Source organism: Dermochelys coriacea, chromosome 3 (genome assembly GCF_009764565.3).
Source record: "Dermochelys coriacea isolate rDerCor1 chromosome 3, rDerCor1.pri.v4, whole genome shotgun sequence".
Classification (NCBI taxonomy): domain Eukaryota; kingdom Metazoa; phylum Chordata; order Testudines; family Dermochelyidae; genus Dermochelys; species Dermochelys coriacea.
The window spans coordinates 210851615-210872361 of NC_050070.1; the positions used below are offsets into that span (position 1 = coordinate 210851615).

Here is a 20747-nt window from a genome sequence, read left to right on the forward strand (position 1 = left end):
TCTCTCTACTACGCTCGTGTTCCCTCTAGCAGCTCAGAAGCCAACAACGCTGTTCCATACGTTGACGGGATGTTCAAAAGAATTGCTACTTGGTACCGCCCTGGCTCAACAGAGACCGCAGCCCTTTTGGCGAGATGCGAAAGCAGATGGCGGTTTGACTCAGGGGAAAGATGCCAATGTAACAGGAAGGGCAGGGATGCGAGCGCAGGAACTCAATAGGGAGGTTTGCCCAAAGCGCTGATCTGACCGAAGGCTTTATCTGGGTTGCCAGTAGATGTCCAGTGTTACTGTAGCCCCAGGGCGGCCTCTGAAGATTTCCCCTGAATTAAAGCAGGCATGGCCAAAGCCTAGCTGGGGGGAGCGGAGGGGCACGGGCAGCCTATTAATTTTGCTAAGGCAGCCCTGGCCCCGTATTCAGCACAAGAGAAATTGTCACATGTGGCCCCCTGCACAACAGCTGCTCCAGTGTTCTAGGGCACTCAAGTGGGCAGCTACCTGCTGCTACACGCTACCCTTGCTGCTGCTGCAAGTTAACAGGGTCAGAGGCAAGACCCAGGCCCAACGCAGAGTGAAAATAACAGCACGCTCTGTATGAAAAGTGAAATGTGGGGTAAGGACTACAACAGAGAAGGCAGTAAGGAGCCCGGGCAACACAATGCGTCAGAGAGCAGCATCTGGGGCATGACAGCAGCCCAATTTGCGATGGCTGTGAGTCCCCAGTGGCAGGAGGTTTGGGATCCTCTCCCATCAAAAGGGCTGATCCCGCAAGATACTGAGCATTCTGGCTGGGACTTTCCAAAGGGATTAAATCACTGAGAGCTCCTGAAAGTCCTATTGTGTGGCACCGATCCGCAAAGCGCTTCAATACATTCTGCACTAGCCAGCATAGCTACTCACAGCCTTGGAGTCCAGCAGGCGCCTATGTGCTTTGCTGGATCAGGGCCAGAGAGCAGAGCACCTTGTAGGATCACTCCCTAAGTGATGATGAAACAGGGACGAGACCACCACAGACTTGTCTGGCAACGTATTTTCCTGTTGAGGCTTGTTAGCCATTCTAGATACAGTCTGCATCTTTTTGCTTTGTAGGACGATGGACAACATCCTCCCTTCTTCCAGTGCCAGAACAAACAATGGAATAGCCTAAATCCACAACCAGGGCCCTCCCTCCCTAATAACATACTAGAGACAAGCCAGCCACATAACCACCAAAGTCACAACACTAGCCCCAATCCCCTGGGATAACATCAACTGGAGTAGCAGTGTAAACAGACTCCCAGCAGCCAGCAGCATTTTAAGCAGGAGGCCACCTACTGCTGCTCAGAGTAGGTCTAAATAATCCAGCATCGGTGTTGAGCCTGCATTATAGTGCTTATCATTGCTCCAAGCAGTAGGAATTCTCAGCAATAGTTTCCAAATGTAGACAAGGCCCAAGAATATGTGATGTAACGTTGGTGTGATCAAGAAGGTTTTCCCATGCCCGACAAAGACATTCAAACCATGCTTTAAAATGGAACGCTCAACATACCAACCATGGAGCTGTTACTAACATATCCATTATATGTTCAACTAAGATCTTGTCTACACACAAGCTTTAACTACATCTGTATCCTTACCCCAGAATAATCCCACAGCCTGGATGCAGTTATAAAGGTCGTTTATACCATTACAGTTATTCCCATCTGGGAAGGGGAACAAGCTAAACCAATATAAGGCAGCTTTATACCCGTATAAATGCATCAGTATAATACACCCCTGACACAGTAATGCCAGTACAAAGTGTGGCAGCAGGGAAAGAAAGAGAGGGTTTAAGTGCAGCCATTTAAGTGTCAGAGAAAGAGCAACTCTTGAGCTAAGTCTTAGCCTAATATCACGAGACCTGTAGAAGCAGGGCCCATGTCAGAAGCGAGTGGGAAACAGCAGAATAGTCAGTGTGACCTAGCCTTGAGATAACAATGTTTTGAGAAGAGAAAGTGAGAAAATACTGGATTAGATAGTAAATAGTCTAAATAAAATGCAGATGTTTTTAATCAATGCACATCACAATGAGGTATAAATGCTTGTGTGATTTTGCTTGTACTTTGGAGAACCTGAGGCAGAGATGCTCTCTGCCAGCTGTATTCTTCCCTTTCAATTGCTCAAATAAAGCTGTCTCTGATTTTGTTGCTTCCAACCTGAGAGTGGAGTTCGTTTTCTTCCACAATATTTGGTGCCGTGACTCAAATGGCTACGCCCAGCTGAGGCAGCGACCGCTACTACGGACCATCCCCCTTCGAACCCCAGGCGCCAACTCAGAGGTAAGAGACCTTTTGAAATCTCTATTGGGGTATCGAAGGAGGACTGACTGTGGGCCGTCTGCCCCTTTGGGCTCACGCCATGCGAACTTTTGCTTATGCAACAAGATCAGACGCAGAACGGTGTTGGGGAATTGGTTGCCCCATGTAAGGTTAGTTGTATGCGTACGCAGGGCTGGGAAATGTGTTGTTGCCCCAGGGTAAGCCAATGTGTGGCTTAGGTCAGACCTATTGAGGGGTTGTGGTGAAGCCCTCAGAGAAGAACACGGATGTGTTCAGTCCGGACAGAAGGGTTGTGGTGAAGCCCTCAGAGAAGAACACAGGTGTGTTCAGTCTGGACAGAGGGGTTGTGGTGAAGCCCTCAGGTTAAAAAAAAAGAAAAAGAAAAAAAAAGGAGAAAAAACCCCGATGCATCATGGTTTGAAGGAACAGAGGCCTTGGGGGGGGAAGGGGTGCGCGCACACACACCAGTGTGAATGAGGGCCACTGGAAGACGCCCAGAGCTCCCTGCAAAGCCCACAAGCTCGTGACCGGGGATATCTCTAACGCAAGCTCGGTGGCTGCACCTTAGTGGATCAATAGAAGATCCAACCTAAGGTGGCTGTCTCTGCATGGCATGACCGGTGAGGGGCCTACCTGGGTCTAGGATTGTGTGACCCCATCTTTCCTCCCCCTCTCCTCCCCGCCTGAGCCACTGACTGGTCTGACCATCTCACTGGAAGCAATTAGAGTAAGCGGCGCCATCTCTCTGAGACTAGCCGACGCTCTTTGCTGAAGGGAGGCATAGGAGGGTCGTGGACATCGTCGATAAATCTTTCCTGTGTGAGTGCCCGAGGAGCGGTGTGGTAATTTTAGCTTTATGAGTCCCTGACTCAGTGGACAGGATAGAGACATGTCTTAGTTTATGAGCAGCTGCAGCAGACAGGGCACCCCCACACGCCTTGAGAATGGGTGGAAATCAATCCAAGACTACTTCCGTTCCACCTAAGGGCACACCTGCTTATTTTATGTATGTGCATTATAGTCCCAGGACTTGTAAGTACTTAGAGAATTGGAATTTTTACACGCGTGATGATCCATCTAAACAATTCCCACTAGAAGGTACCTTCGATTTAAATAAGATTGTCCGCCTCAGAGGCACTCTTGTGTCACCTAAAATCCCTGATGGGCAGTGGGAACAGTTTGTTTATTGGTGGGAGGAAGCTACAAAGAGACTCCATGAGTCTCGGGTGCGAAGTTTAAAAGATTCCCAGGAGAAATTAAAAACTCAGATGCAGGAGTTAAAAACCAGGTGTAAGGCATCTGAATGCTTTCCGGCCAGAGCAATCTCATTACCTCCCTCAGCTCCTTTGTATCCCCAATTAGTTAAGACTGGGAGTGAGGAGGAGGCAGCCGAGGACACTGTGGACTTTTTCAGTGCTGCAAAGCAGCCCCCCCTTCCTCCCCTTCAACAGGCTGCGCGGCTTAATGAATTTCAGGCAGGCAGCAGTGTTTTCCAGCAGCAGCAGCAGGCTCACCAGCAAATGTGTCTGCTGCAGAGGAAATCCATCCACTACAAGGGTCAGGGGCTGTTCCTGATTCTACCAGTGCCCCACTTGACTCCCCTTCCCCAATCTCCAGCCTCAGTAGGAGATAATTTGGTCACAGTGCATGCCCCTTGGACACCAGGGGATCTTAGAAATTTGGTTAAGGAGTTCCCTAATATTACAGAAGAGCCAGAGAAATTTAGAGAGGAACTCCAGACAGTGATTCAGTGTTACAATCCATCATGGGCTGACATTAACCAACTTTTGCAAGCAGTTATACCATCTGAAGTACAACAGCGACTACTTGCTAAGGCCCAGTGGCCCCCTACTGATCCCGGACAGGGTGCTACTTTGACTCAAGCTAGGGAAAATCTACTGGCTGCCATTCCAGAAATTTGTCCTAGGAAGACAGACTGGACAAAGATTAACAACTGTAAACAGAACAAGGGCGAGTCCCCCGCTGACTATTTAGATAGACTGACAAAAGTGTTTGAACAACATTCCGGGATCAATCAACCAGCTAGCAATGCTAAAGAAGCAGTAGGGGCTGTTTTTGTTCAGGGACTCTTGCCAAAGGTTCAGCAACAGTTAAAATTAAACTGCATCGGCTGGCAAACTAAGTCTCTTTCTGAATTGGTGACAGTTGCCAGCCACTGTACTGCCTGTATAGAACAGAAAAAGGAAAACATGGAAACAAAACTTTTGGCCCTACAGCTACAAACTTATCAGCTTAGAGGCTGTGGGATACTGAGGGGTGGGCGAGGACGAGGAAGGGGAAGAGGGAGACTGAGAGGTCCCTCATATCTTCCCCTGTCAGGGAACAACGCATGCCACTTCTGTGGCCAGAAGGGGCATTAGAGAAACAAATGCCCGAACCGACCTCCTCTGAACCCCCCACTCCCTTTCCCAAACCCTGATGCGCCTACCTTTGTTCCACAAAATAATCCTTATTAGGACAGCCTGAGGGAACGTAACTGCATCATGAATCCTTTGCTTCCTATCAATCAAGAGGGCCCGTACATAAACTGTGAAGTTGCAGGACAATCTGTAGCTTGCCTTGTAGATAGAGGTGCTAGCAGATCTGCTTTACGGTCTGCTGAGTTTTCCTCTGTTCCCTTGTCATCTTCTTCTGTTAATGCAGTTGGTATCTCAAATCAACCTGTTCCCCATCCTGTTACCAAACCTCTTTCTATTTCTACCTTCTGTTAAAATCTAAGACACAGCATTAGTCTACTTCTCGACTTACCAAATATGAGCTTATTCTGTTATCTTTGTCTCACATTACTTTGGCTCATTGCCCCATTCTGAATCCTTCTTCCCTTTACCGGGGCCTCAGGATGGAGAGCCTCATGATTGTGTGTCTGTTACATCTCTTCTTACCCACCCAGGGGAAGATCTTAGCAATGTGCCTTTGCAGAATCCCGACCTTATTTATTTTGTAGATGGTTCTTGTTTTGCGAAATTCTGAGGGAAAATTGGTTGCTAATTATGCCGTCTGTTCTTTATATTCTGACAGGTTTCAGAGTAGCAGCTGTGTTAGTCTGTATTCGCAAAAAGAAAAGGAGTATTTTGTGGCACCTTAGAGACTAACAAATTTATTAGAGCATAAGCTTTCGTGAGCTACAGCTCACTTCATCGGATGCATTACTTTATATTCTGTTATTGAAAGTGCTTTCCTTCCCTCTGTCTTTTCAGCTCAGGTGGCTGAGCTCATGGCCTTGACATGAGCATGTATTCTGGCACAGGTCAAACCGTTACTATTTAAACCGACTCTCGCTATGCTTTTGGAGTGGCTCAAAATTATGGTGTACTTTGGAAACACAGAGGTTTCCTTACATCCTCTGGTTCCCCCATTAAGAATAGTCAGTATGTATCTGCTCTTTTGGATGCTCTTTTGTTGCCCAAAGCTGTTGCTATTGTAAAACGCCTGGCTCATCAAACCCTCATGATGAAGTTACTCGTGGAAATGCTTCGGCTGATTCAGAAACCAAGGATGCGGCCCTTTCTGCCCCTCAGGCTGCTTTTATTTTTCCCTTAGTTGAGTAACCTCCCCTGGCTTCCCTCGTCGACCTTGCTAGGATCCAGGAGATGGCGCCAGAGACCGAAAAACGTTCTTGGGAGTAAAGGAGTACTTGTGGCACCTTAGAGACTAACAAATTTATTAGAGCATAAGCTTTCGTGAGCTACAGCTCACTTCATCGGATGCATTTGGTGGAAAAAGCAGAGGAGAGATTTATATACACACACACACACAGAGAACATGAAACAATGGGTTTATCATACACACTGTAAGGAGAGTGATCACTTAAGTGATTGTTTCATGTTCTCTCTGTGTGTGTGTATATAAATCTCTCCTCTGCTTTTTCCACCAAATGCATCCGATGAAGTGAGCTGTAGCTCACGAAAGCTTATGCTCTAATAAATTTGTTAGTCTCTAAGGTGCCACAAGTACTCCTTTTCTTTTTGCGAATACAGACTAACACGGCTGCTACTCTGAAACCTGTTCTTGGGAGTGTTGCTGGATGCACTTTACACCCTGACCAATCTTGGCACTTCCAGGACGGATGGCTGGTTGCACCACAGATGTTTTTGCGCTATCTTGCTCGCCTGCATCATGGGATATCGTATGGGGGAGGATGCTTCCTGCAGTGGGACGCAATTGGTATGCCCCAGGTTTTCCTTCTGTGGCCCAGCACTACTGCCCACAATGTTCAATCTGCCAGCAACACAATGTTGGTAAAGCTATTAAAACCAGACAAGCAGCCCATCCTGCTCCATGGGGACCGTTTGTAAATATTCAGATTGATTATATTCAAATGTCTAGATGTTGTAATTATGAATATGTATTCATATTAGTTGATGTTTTTTCAAGCTGGATTGAGGCCTTCCCCTGCAGGAGGGCCGATGCCAAGTCTGTTGTGAAAATTTTGCTCAAAGGCTTTGTACCAAGGTCTGGTATACCTGTTTATATCATCAGTGACCGTGGCACTCATTTTACTGGACAGATTGTAAAAGAATTATGTGCAGCCTTGCAGATTCAACACAACCTCCACTGCCCTCACCATCCACAATCTGCTAAGACAGTGGAACGTCACAATGGGATTCTGAAAAACAAACTGGCTAAGATTGGTGCAGAGACAAACCTCAAATGGCCAGATGCCTTGCCGTTAGCATTGATGAGCATGAGGGCCACTCCCAACCAAAAAAAGTGGACTCAGCCCACATGAGATTTTGACAGGGAGCCCGATGCAACTTCTAGTAGCGCCCCCACTGGCCCTTGCTCAGATGGACATTCATTTGATGGATGATATGATCCTTAATTACTGCCAGACACTAATGAAATGTGTTAAGTCTTTTTACTCACAGGTGAAAGAAGCATTACCCAAGGACCCTGAACAGCCTTGCCACTCCTTGGAATCAGGAGATTGGGTCTACGTAAAGGTCCACCAGTGAAAGAATGCTCTGGCTCCACACTGGGTCTACCTAAAGGCCCTTACCAAGTCCTGCTGACTACCAACACTGCTGTGAAGTGCCGAGGACTGACTCCCTGGACCCATGCTTCTCACTACAAAAAGACCCCTCTGCCTTGAGATGATTCTACATCAACTGCTAATCAGCTTGTTTCTACTTCTGTTCCTCCTCCTGAACGGCACGAGAAAAGGACACGGTGAAGTGCTAGTAACCTCTCCCTTGTCTGCTGATGAAATCATTGTGTTGTCAGCATTTTCTACAGAAACCAGAGCTCTGCAGGGTGATGTGCTAGTAACCTCTCCCCTGTATGATGCTGGACCACAACTGTTCCAGGAAAGAAGAAAAGAGAAACGCTTGCTCCGCAGAACCTGCCAAGGCCCAGGAGTTCCTGACTACACAGGACATTAAGAACTGGCCCTGATGGAAGAAACGGAGGATTGTAGGCTGGCAGGGAGGAAATTGTGACCAGTCTTGGGAGTGTGGCGTTCTTTGGATTTTGTGGTTTATTCCATTGGCTGCACAGTGCGCTATTGGACAAGTACCCTGGAAATGCACTATTCTCCCTAATTGGATTTGAGATGAAGAATATCAAAAACACCTCATTGTCACAATCACTGCCCCTTCCATTACCTCCATTATCACTGCCATTACCACCCCTCTAACATATCCAGACATAGACAATACTATCTATTTGGATGAAACCCAATGGCCAAGGCCTTCACATGCTGGTGATTTATTTAAGCATTGTTTGGAAAATTTATTTTTTAAGGTTCAGGACATATCATATGAGCTAACAATTGACTGGAGAACAAATGGATCAGTAGAAAGAGAAGTATATGACATTACCACAAATGACTCTAAGGAATTTGAATTGGAGATACATGGGTTTTATGAAGGGGTTGATATGATGGCCATTCCAGGGTAGTGTAGTGTATTATAGAGAAAGGGGCCCTTGTTGTTATTTAGTTATCCAATTAGTAAATAACCAGACTCATACTCAGAGAGTATGTTCTGCCACTGGAAAGTTTACCTGTACTGAAGTTTACCTGTACTGAAATGATCCCAGTAACTAACAGTTTAACCTGTACCATCTTACAATATACCCCTTCTTATGCTATTGATGTTAATGCCTCTCGAAAATATTTGAAAATAGTTAAACAACAGATGTGGTATAATGCTATCCCCGAAAGAGATGTACAAGGATATTGAATAACCATAATTAATGCCACATTACAGACTGTGAAATTCACCCTGCCCCTATCCAGCTTTCCAATTACTTCCATGTATCCCAGTTGTTCCAAGGGAGCTGCTATCCAGCTAGAACAGCAAAGAGCATGGGTCTCCTCTAGGAAGAAAAGAGGCTTAGCTGGACACTTATGGGATGGTGCAAATAGTTCAGCAGCAATTTGGAATATTCTTAAGGGCCAACAACATGATGAGAAATTAGGACAACTAGAGAAAGCCACTGGTCTTATTACTGGAGCACAACTGACCCATGTGCAAGCTGGAGTTGGTGAATTACATGTTATTTCCGCCCTTAGTTCGATGACCCAAGAGCTGTTGACAGGAATGGTGTTGAATATCACTGAGGTAGGAAAGGAACTGCAGTGGGATCTAGAATGTTCAGAGATTAAGGATTTTCTGTATGACCAGCTGATGGCCATTCGGAGTGATCTTGAGCATCAGGCTTGGCCCACTGCCCTTACTAGTGCTTCAAGAGTACCATCTGATTTGTGGCCATGGAGACATACTTGGAGATTTTCAGGATGGAATTGCAAGTACTCGCAGCGCTCCTTCCAAGCATATGGGCCGGTAGGAGGGGTGTGGGCTCCTCCATACCGAATCCTTCCGGGTCCATGGGGAGGATGCATGTAGGACTGGATTATTCACCATGATGTCTGGGAGATTAGACCACGAGTTAGTGCTCCTGGAATAACACCCAATATTTGGATTGGAATAGGGAATCAGTGGACATTATGGCCTTTTAAACCCCCACAGCTTCAGTGCCTAAGGAAACTGAAGCAAGGGGAAATTGTCACAGTATTTGACAAAGTTTGTTGGGAAGGTATGGGACAAGGAACTACCCTGACAGGACAGTTACTTTTCCAAGCTAATGATAGTTGTGTATATGTTAAGGCCACCACTTTGGAAGACTTATATTTTAATCCCACTATGGCCACAGGAAATCACATTATTTCTTGGCCTGCAGACAAAACCCTACAATTGGACCTTGGGTATCAGATTACTTTTAATTGGACCACTTTGATACCTGACCGGTTTCAAAATTTACACTCACTCCTACCAGAGGTTCAGAAAATTTCTGATTTACAGGGTCAAATCCATGTGCTTCAGAATATATATCAAATTGAAAAATGTGCTTTTCATACAGCTTATAGAGTGTCTACTTTGTGTACTAATTATGATGTAATGTGCTATGTAACTAAGGTAATGAAAAAACCCCAGCATATTATTACAATGGGGACATTAATGCTTGTATTACTTTTGTTTAGTCTAGGATTATGTTATTGTTGTAAGGGATGTACTAAAAAAAAATGTTCATACTAATCATGCATTATCGTTATATCCAGTTAAGATTTATAGGGCTGATTCTGATCCTCCTGAGCTAGAAACAGAAATACAAGGCTTGATGCAATTGGAGATTTAAGAATGTTAGTTGTTCTAAAGGAAGCACAAAAGGGAGGAGTATGGTAGCAGGGAAAGAAAGAGAGGGTTTAAGTGCAGCCATTTAAGTGTCAGAGACAGAGCAACTCTTGAGCTAAGTCTTAGCCTAATATCGTGAGACCTGTAGAAGCAGGGCTCATGTCAGAAGCGAATGGGAAACAGCAGAATAGTCAGTGTAACCTAGCCTTGAGATAACGATGTTTTGAGAAGAGAAAGTGAGAAAATACTGGATTAGATAGTAAATAGTCTAAATAAAATGCGGATGTTTTTAATTAATGCACGTCACAATGAGGTATAAATGCTTGTATGATTTTGCTTGTACTTTGGAGAACCTGAGGCAGAGATGCTCTCTGCCAGCTGTATTCTTCCCTTTCAATTGCTCGAATAAAGCTTTCTCTGATTTTGTTGCTTCCAACCTGAGAGTGGTGTTCATTTTCTGCCACAGAAGTCAGGCCTATGAAATTTCAATGTAAACTCGGCTATTGTTCAAGAAGCTGGTATAAGCTAAACCAAATGCTGCAAAGCACCATCTGATCTGATTAAATGGAGACTTGTGATTTTGGATGCCTCAATTATCAGGTGCCTTTTAAGGGGTCTCAAGTTAGGCACCAAAAAAATCACATTTCACTTATAAAAATTAAGCCTTTTTTATTAGAGCCATCTGTTTTCTTTCAGATAAAAATTTGCAATTGCAGCAAGAATTGCAAGTTCAGAAACTGCTGTTGCAACTGCGATTTCAGCCCTGACTAAGGAGATATAACCCACAAACCCACTATTTGTGGGATGTGTTTGCAGGAAGTTTCCTAAAACACATTTTTTGGTAAAAAATAATCATATACAAAAATCTGTAAAAGTGAAAATAAACAGAGCTGAGAGACAGTCTGTGCGTTCCCCCATCTCGCCATGAACTACAGCACTACGTGTTTATCCCCAGTGATGGCCACTGGTTTTTAAAGTGATGGCTCAGGGTGGTAAAAAGGCAGTATTACTTTGTATTATTTTTTAAATATAATGGTGTTAATTTCAGATATTTTGGAGCCTCCTACCAAACATCTCCCCATATTCCTGCTCAGTAACTTTCTCCATAAATAGGACCCCAATGCAAGCTTAGTATGTAGCTTCTGGGTGCTTGGTACTTTTGAAAAACAGCTACTTAGTTAGGTGCCTATATATGGATTTATGAGCTTAATTTTAAGCACCCTCTTTTAAAATCTTGGTTTAAGATCAATACCTAATCTTTAGCTCAAGTCTTGAAGACTGCAGTGAAAAAGAAAAGAGATAGGAGTCTATCTAATTTACTTGCTACGCTAAACATCAGTCACCACTAAAAAAATAGGTCAGGATTGATCTGTAAAATATTTTAGCCGGAGGCAAAAGAAATCCAAATCTTCCAACATTCCAGTTTATTCAGCACATTTAAACACACATTAAGAGAAGTATGAATGAAGAGTCTAAAAAATGCCAATACCATTTGGACAGGGTGTTACACATATAAAAAAAATGTCATTCCCCCCAAAGTTAATATGTTGGGTTGTTGTTTGAGATTGATCCAGCAGCCAAGTCTGATATTAGTTTTATCAGCTTGCTGATACTGCAGTGGTTAATTTAACAGTCAAGAGCTCATTGACTTAACAGCATTTGAGACTCCAAGCTAAGAGGCCAACACAGATTATTTTTGGGTCTCTGATCAATTTCCTAGTTCAGTTATTCTGAAAGCAAATGTAACAAGACACACAGAAACATCAGTGACACAAGTAGACAGTTTAATGAGTTACATTATAGTTAATAGCTACAAGTCATGGGGAAACTTACACAGATTGCTGAATGCAATGCCCTTGTAGCTTTGAGTCAACCTTTGAGTCAGTGTAATAGCAATCTGTGCCACCAACATATGGTGGAGGAGATCCAAGGGCTTCTACTTCTCATGGCAACTGAAATTAAATATGAGAGAGACAGAGACAGACACTTGAGATGAAAACAGGCAAGAAGGAAAGTGGCACATTTTGCAGGCTTTGGAAAGACAAATAAAATATCTCCAGAATAAGCCCTATAAAAGAAGCCATCCAAATTCAAGGCAAGGTCCTCAAGCTGTCCACTGAACAGCTCAGGATATTGGTGATGTGATATGCCATGGTCCAGGGAGTCTTTTACCTGTGTCACCAGTTTTATTCTGACCAGTTTGAGAGACAACGAAAGTTATTACAGGCCAGTGGCAGTGTGGTGGCCTGTGTGAAATGAACAGATGGTCTTAGTCCAAAGCCTGCTAAACAGATGCCTGCAGCACAAATCCCACCACTACTACAACACGAGTAATCTCTGCAAAGATGCCAAGAAATGAACGGGACCAAATTATTCTATCATCATGCCCTAAGGTGATCCTTCCGAAACAGGGCTGAGGCAGGGCAGCAGGGGAAAGCTTGTGCTGTATTATTGTCATTAGCCATGAGCCTCTGGTAATGCCCTCTGTGTGTTGTATGCTACAGACACAAAACAACCAGACAAAACCAAACAGCCACTGACTAAGAGACAGGAACAGCAAACAAGTAAAGTGCTTCCACGTGGCAACTGACCACATCCAAATACTGTACGGTTGTAGGTCCTAGATCAGTGGTTTTCAAACTGTGGGTCGCAACCCAGTACTGGATCGCAAAATGTAAGGCACTGGGTCACGACGGCTCTAGTCAGCACTGCTGACTGGGCCATTAAAAGTCCCGTCAGTGGTGCTGCCTGGCTAAGGCAGGCTAGTCCCTACTGTTCCGACACCATGCTGCACCCCGGAAGCAGCCAGCTGCAGGTCTGGCTCCTAGCCGGGGGACCATGGGGCTCTGTTCGCTGCCCCTGCCCTGAGCACCAGCTCCGCACTCCCATTGGCCAGTTCCCAGCCAATGGGAGCTAGGAGGAGAGGTGGTGCCTACCGGCGAGAGCTGCACAGAGCCGCTTGCGTGCCTCCACCTAGGAGCTGGACCTGCTGCTGGCCACTTCCAGGGTGCAGCACGGTCCATGGTGCCAGGAGAGGCAGGAAGCCTGCCTTAGCACCCCCACTGCACCACTGACCAGGAGCTGCTGCAGGTAAACCCGCACCCCAACCCCCTGCCCCAATCCAGAGCCCCCTTCTATACCCCTAAGCCCTCATCCCCGGCCCCACCCCTGAGCCTACACCCCCAGCCCAGAGCCCTGATCCCCTCCCGCACCCCAAACCCCTGCCCCAGCCCCACCCCACAGTCCTCACCCCTACATCCCAACTCCCTGCCCCAGCCCTGAGCCCCTCCCACACCCCAAACCCCTCATCCCCAGCTCCGTTGGGTCATGGGTATCAACAATTTTCTTCAATTGGGTCGCCAGAAAAAAAGTTTGAAAACCACTGCTCTAGATGACCCAGCCACATGGTTCTAGGCGCTATACACTCACAACAGAGCCTGTCGCTACACCCAAACGATGATAGTCTAAGTATGAAATGATAGACAACAGGCTAATACAAACAGGGAGCACCAGGGCACAGGGAGACAATTACAACAACACATGGGTTGCATGACACATTGGTGTCATCCAGGCTGTCCCTGTTCTGTGTATAAATCAAGGACTTTGGTTTCCATTTCTGTTGATTCTGCACTGTCTGCTCACATTTTGTAATTTATTCTGCGAGCAGCCTCATAGCAATCAGATTATTCACAGAGAAAAGCATTACTCAGTGTGTGTAAGGGTGGCACAATCCAGGCCTTAATGAGCTCTAAACTCACACTAAGGGGAAAGAGATTTGTCATGGGAGTAAGGGAAACTTCCATAGTTCTGCAGCTTCAGTCCCTACAGACAAGTAGAGGTGTCCTCCTTTCACCCGCTAGATGTGAGAAGAGGGTAGCCAGACTGCCCAGGATACTCATAATCAGCTGTGTACATTTATCTGCAAAAAAGAAAAACAAACACCCACCACATAAACCAGCACAAACCCTAAGGTCTGAGCCTGCAGTGGGATTAAAAGAAACCAAATGAGCACTGACTGTTTTGGCCCTGCCAACCTTGAAATCTCTGGAATTCTCCTGGCATCTATCAAGTCCTTCACATGGACTGTTTTCCAAACAGACACACACTCCCCCTCTCCTCCCACTGAAGTTTTTATACAGAGGCAATAGCAACTGTAGAGCTAGAAGTGGGAACAAGGGAGCCAATATTGTATCAATGGGAGTGACTCCGAGATGAGGCTACAAAGAAATTCAGTGCAAAATAGTCAAATAGATGGAAGAAAAGAAGTGACAAAACCAAGGTAATTTAGGGTGTCCACACAATAGTGAAGTGACCTACTGTTAACAAGTGTTGCTGACAGTTAAGCCATTTTTGTTTCCGATTCTCAGGGACTTGCTGCTGATTTCATTTATCAGCAGTGGGTGAGCTTCCTAGTGTACGGAGGCCCAGCGTACCTTGTGTAATGGTGTTGGAACGGGACCGTCCCCTCCCCCCCCACTAATCATTTTTGACCCTGTTGAGACACAGTTCACAAAGGAATTGAGTGGACAAGCAATCTCAGCACTAGATCATTTCCTTTCACCCTACGCATTACCGCTTGGCACTGCGAGGTATGTCAAGTGATCTCACTCCTGCCATCCATCTCCACCCTCAGACAAAGAGAGGCTAGGGACACCATTTCTTACCCATCCTGGCTCATAGCCATTCATGGACTTAACCTCCATGAATTTATCCAGTTCTCTTTTAAACCCTGTTCTAGTCCTAGCCTTCACAACCTCCTCAGGCAAGGAGTTCCACAGGTTGACTGTGCGCTGAGTGAGGAAGAGCTTCCTTTCATTTGTTTGACACCTGCTGCCCATTAATTTCATTTGGTGACCCCCTAGTTCTTGTGTTATGGGGACAAGTAAATGTCCTTCCATGCCGGCAGGGCAGGGGGAAGAAAGCCAGAACGGAGCAGCTTCCGAAGGGAGCGCAGGGCACGGATCAAGGCGCCCACAGGAAAACGAGTCGGAGCAACGGTACTGAACAGCGGCCAGGCGCACACCCGGTTACAGCTGCAGCGACGTTTCCACGGGGCCAGGGCTCAAGGATTGGGGCACAAGCCCCGCGCGGGCCGTTGCTATCCCGGGAGAGACTCCGCGCAGGCCGAAGACACAAGGGCGGAAAGTGGGAGGCTTGAACCCCCCTATCGCCAAGCGGCACAGCTCAGCCCCGACACCCCGCTCGGAGCCAGACTCGCCCTGGGCAAACGCTGGCTCCCGAGCCCTGCTCCCGTGGCGGCTCCACGGGGCACCCTGGGGCCCGCACCGACCCCGGGGGGAAGGGGGCTGCCGGGGGGGCGTGGACACGGACATGGGTGAGCCGGACCCAGCCCGGGGAGCCGCGCGGCTCGCTCCGGGACAAACCGTCGCTGCCGGTATCGCTGCGCCCATCCCCCTCGCTCAGCCGCCGCCCATCGCCGGGGCCTCTGGGCGCCCTCCGGGCAGCGGCCGCGCCCCGGCGCCTCTCGGCCTGCGGGAGGGAGCGTCGCCGCGGCGGGCCCCGGGCGGCGATTCCCGGCTCGAGCCTTACCGGGAGGGAGGAGGGTTTCCCAGCGGGCCCCCTCGCGACCCGGCTCCGTGCCGGCCGGTGCCGGCTGGAGGGAGCCCGGGGCGGGGCGCCGGGACTCGCCTCCTGCGTCCCCGGCCCGCGCCCGCGGCGACCGCCCTGCCCCGCCGGTCCCGGTCCCGGTCCCGCTCCCGCTCCCGCGGCGGCTCTGAGGGGCGGGGAGCGGCGCGCGCCGGCCCCGGCCTTTGTTCCGCCGGGCGGGGGCTGGGCCCGGCCTGGGCCTCGGGGCTGGGCCTCGCCGGGCGGCCTCTGCCCACAGCCAGGGACGGGGGGGCCCTGGGCCCTGAGCAGGAAAATCCCCCCCCGCTACACTAATAATTAATGGGGGGGCCCTGAGCAGGAAAATCCCCCCCCGCTACACTAATAATTAATGGGGGGGCCCTGAGCAGGAAAATCCCCCCCGCTACACTAATAATTAATGGGGGGGCTCTGAGCAGGAAAATCCCCCCCCGCTACACTAATAATTAATGGGGGGGCTCTGAGCAGGAATATCCCCCCGCTACACTAATAATTAATGGGGGGGCTCTGAGCAGGAATATCCCCCCCGCTACACTAATAATTAATGGGGGGCCCTGAGCAGGAAAATCCCCCCCGCTACACTAATAATTAATGGGGGGCCCTGAGCAGGAAAATCCCCCCCGCTACACTAATAATTAATGGGGGGGGCTCTGAGCAGGAATATCCCCCCCACTACACTAATAATTAATGGGGGGGCCCTGAGCAGGAATATCCCCCCCGCTACCCTAATAATTAATGGGGGGGCTCTGAGCAGGAATATCCCCCCCGCTACACTAATAATTAATGGGGGGCTCTGAGCAGGAATATCCCCCCCGCTACACTAATAATTAATGGGGGGGCTCTGAGCAGGAATATCCCCCTGCTACACTAATAATTAATGGGGGGGCTCTAAGCAGGAATATCCCCCCCGCTACACTAATAATTAATGGGGGGGCCCTGAGCAGGAATATCCCCCCCGCTACGCTAATAATTAATGGGGGGGCTCTGAGCAGGAATATCCCCCTGCTACACTAATGGGGGGCCCTGAGCAGGAATATCCCCCCTGCTACACTAATAACTAATCCCCCCGCTACACTAATAACTAATGGGGGGGCTCTGAGCAGGAAAATCCCCCCTGCTACACTAATGGGGGGCCCTGAGCAGGAAAATCCCCCCCGCTACACTAATAATTAATGGGGGGCCCTGAGCAGGAAAATTCCCCCCCACTACACTAATAATTAATGGGGGGGCCCTGAGCAGGAATATTTCCCTGCTACACTAATGGGGGGCCCTGAGCAGGAAAATCCCCCCCGCTACACTAATAATTAATGGGGGGGCTCTGAGCAGGAAAATCCCCCCGCTACACTAATAATTAATGGGGGGGCTCTAAGCAGGAAAATCCCCCCGCTACACTAATAATTAATGGGGGGGCTCTGAGCAGGAAAATCCCCCCCCGCTACACTAATAATTAATGGGGGGGGCTCTGAGCAGGAATATCCCCCCCGCTACACTAATAATTAATGGGGGGGCCCTGAGCAGGAATATCCCCCCCGCTACCCTAATAATTAATGGGGGGGCTCTAAGCAGGAATATCCCCCCCGCTACACTAATAATTAATGGGGGGCTCTGAGCAGGAATATCCCCCCCGCTACACTAATAATTAATGGGGGGGCACTGAGCAGGAATATCCCCCCCGCTACGCTAATAATTAATGGGGGGGCTCTGAGCAGGAATATCCCCCTGCTACACTAATGGGGGGCCCTGAGCAGGAATATCCCCCCCGCTACACTAATAACTAATCCCCCCGCTACACTAATAACTAATGGGGGGGCTCTGAGCAGGAAAATCCCCCCTGCTACACTAATGGGGGGCCCTGAGCAGGAAAATCCCCCCCGCTACACTAATAATTAATGGGGGGCCCTGAGCAGGAAAATTCCCCCCCACTACACTAATAATTAATGGGGGGGCCCTGAGCAGGAATATTTCCCTGCTACACTAATGGGGGGCCCTGAGCAGGAAAATCCCCCCCGCTACACTAATAATTAATGGGGGGCCCTGAACAGGAAAATCCCCCCTACTACACTAATAATGGGGGGCCCCTGGGGGCCTGAGCAGGAATATTCCCCCCCCAGCTATACTAATAATTAATGGGGAGGGTGTGAGCTGCCAGGGGCCCTAAGCAGGAATATTCCCGCCACACACACACACACACACACACACACACACACACACACACACCCCCCCCCCCCCCCTATGCTAAAAGAAAAGAAGGACTTGTGGCACCTTAGAGCCTAACAAATTTATTAGAGCATAAGCTTTTGTGAGCTACAGCTCACTTCATCGGATGCATTTGGTGGAAAATACAGAGGGGAGATTGATAGACACACACACAGAGAACATGAAACAATGGGTTTATCATACACACTGTAAGGAGTCTGTTTTTTCCACCAAATGCATCCGATGCATTCTTTTACGTAGAGACTGTCCAGTTTGACCAATGTACATGGCACAGTCTACTTCCTGGGCACTACAGTGCTAATAAGCGATGGTCACATAAACACCACCCTATATCGGAAACCTACTGACCGCTATTCCTACCTACATGCCTCCATCTTTCATCCAGATCACACCACACAATCCATTGTCTACAGCCAAGCTCTACAATATAACCGCATTTGCTCTAACCCCTCAGGCAGAGACAAATACCTACAAGATCTCTATCATGCATTCCTACAACTACAATACCCACCTGCTGAAGTGAAGAAACAGATTGACAGAGCCAGAAGAGTACCCAGAAGTCACCTACTACAGGACAGGCCCAACAAAGAAAACAACAGAACGCCACTAGCCATCACCTTCAGCCCCCAACTAAAACCTCTCCAACGCATCATCAAGGATCTACAACCCATCCTGAAGGACGACCCATCACTCTCACAGATCTTGGGAGACAGGCCAGTCCTTGCTTACAGACAGCCCCCCAATCTGAAGCAAATACTCACCAGCAACCACACACCACACAACAGAACCACTAACCCAGGAACCTATCCTTGCAACAAAGCCCGTTGCCAACTGTGTCCACATATCTATTCAGGGGACACCATCATAGGGCCTAATCACATCAGCCACACTATCAGAGGCTCGTTCACCTGCGCATCTACCAATGTGATATATGCCATCATGTGCCAGCAATGCCCCTCTGCCATGTACATTGGTCAAACTGGACAGTCTCTACGTAAAAGAATAAATGGACACAAATCAGACGTCAAGAATTATAACATTCAGAAACCAGTTGGAGAACACTTCAATCTCTCCCCTCTGTTTTTTCCACCAAATGCAGCCAATGAAGTGAGCTGTAGCTCACGAAAGCTTATGCTCAAATAAATTTGTTAGTCTCTAAGGTGCCACAAGTCCTCCTTTTCTTTTTGCGAATACAGACTAACAGGGCTGCTACTCTGAAACCTGACAGCTATGCTAATAATTAATGGGGGGGAGGGGCTTGAGCTGCTGTGGGCCCTAAGCAGTTGCTTAGTCTGCTTATGCCTCCTGCCAGCTCCAGAAGTGTATACACCTAGGGCTAGTCTACACGAGAAGCACTGCATCTGTGTCACTGTAGCGTCTCTGGTGAAGACGCTCTATGCTGCCAGGAGAAAGAGCACACCCATTGGCATAACAAACCCACATCCCAGACAGGCAGTAGCTGTGTCGGCAGGAGAAGCTCTCCCACCAACAGAGCGCTATGCATACCGGCGCTTAGGTCGGTGTAACTTGCGTCACTCAGGGCACGGCTTATTCACACCCCTGAGCAACATAAGTTATACGTAAGTAAGTGGTAGTGTAAACCTGACCTTAAATTTTGCTCCCCCTTATGTGACTGCCCCACTACCCCAACTTAATAACTCCACCTACCCTAGCGGTCAAGATCAATGGATTTGGTTGACGTAGCATCAGTCTAGACACTGCATTGTTCTCGTCAGTGACTGTTAATGGTTTTCAGGAGCTGTCCCACAATGAAAATGCAATCGATACAAGCGTTCCTGAGGAGGATATGCACTGCTGACACAAAGAGCAAAGTGTAAACACGCACAAGTGATGTAATTACAGTGACGCCTGTATGCCAACGTAAGTTAGGTTTACTTAATTTTGTAGTGTAGACATGGCTTCTGTCACTCCGGAGTTCAAGGAGCACTCAGGCCAGGTTTACACTCAAAAGTTAAGTCAACCAAACTAGGTAGCTCAGGCATGTGAAAAATCCACACACCTAAGTATCCTCTGGGAGGATATCAATTTAAAATGAGTTATATAGAGTAGCAGTGATATTCAGTTTGATATTTTGCTATGTGAATAAGAAATGGATGCAGTATCTCAGTACATCAAGAAAACTATCAGCACAAGAAATCCATCAACCTAGCTGCTGCCTCTTGGAGAGGTGGGTTACCTATGCCAACAGGAGAATCTTCTGTCAACTAATTACTGTGTGCCCCAGGGGTCAGCTTAACTGCATTGCTCAAGGGTGTGGATTTTTCACATCCCTGAGTGATGTTGGGGTTGGCCTAAACTTTTAGTGTAGATCAGAGCTGAATGTCTACACTGGGGTGCTGCAGCTGTGCTGCTGTAGCATTTCAAGTGTAGACAAGCCCTTACTGTAGAGTAGAGCAGGCCTTTATCTTGGAGTTTGCCACTGAATTACTATGTAGCCTTCACTTTTCCGTTCCAGGTTCCCCATTAAAACAAACATAAGGAAATATTTATTTACACAACACACAGTCGATGTGTGGAACTCATTGCCAGGGGATGTTGTGAAGGCCACAACTATAACTGGATTCAAAAAATAATTTAGATAAGTTCCTAGAGGATAGTTGCCCCGATGGCTATTAGCCAAGACAGTCAGAGATGCAACTCCCATGCTAGGTTTCAGAGTAGCAGCCGTGTTAGTCTGTATTCGCAAAAAGAAAAGGAGTACTTGTGGCACCTTAGAGACTAACAAATTTATTAGAGCATAAGCTTTCGTGAGCTACAGCTCACTTCATCCGATGAAGTGAGCTGTAGCTCACGAAAGCTTATGCTCTAATAAACTCCCATGCTCTGAGTGTAAGCCTCTGATTGCCAGATGCTGGGACTGGATGACAGAGGATGGATCACTTGATAATTGCCCTGTTCTGTTCATTCCCTCTGAAGTATCCAGCATTGGCCTACGGTTGCCAATTTTGGTTGCACA

At 47.7% G+C, this 20747-nt stretch overlaps 1 protein-coding gene across 2 annotated transcripts in view; it reads right to left on the reverse strand.

The window, feature by feature from the left end:
* The window catches only part of NINL (ninein like), a 76340-nt gene extending 60685 nt beyond the window's left edge, over positions 1 to 15655 (reverse strand). For both annotated transcript variants that reach the window (XM_038393688.2, XM_038393692.2), the window contains exon 1: positions 15500 to 15655. The gene's annotated coding sequence lies outside the window, so the exon portion shown is untranslated. The remainder of the gene's footprint in view (positions 1 to 15499) is intronic.
* Positions 15656 to 20747: the final 5092 nt, after the last annotated feature.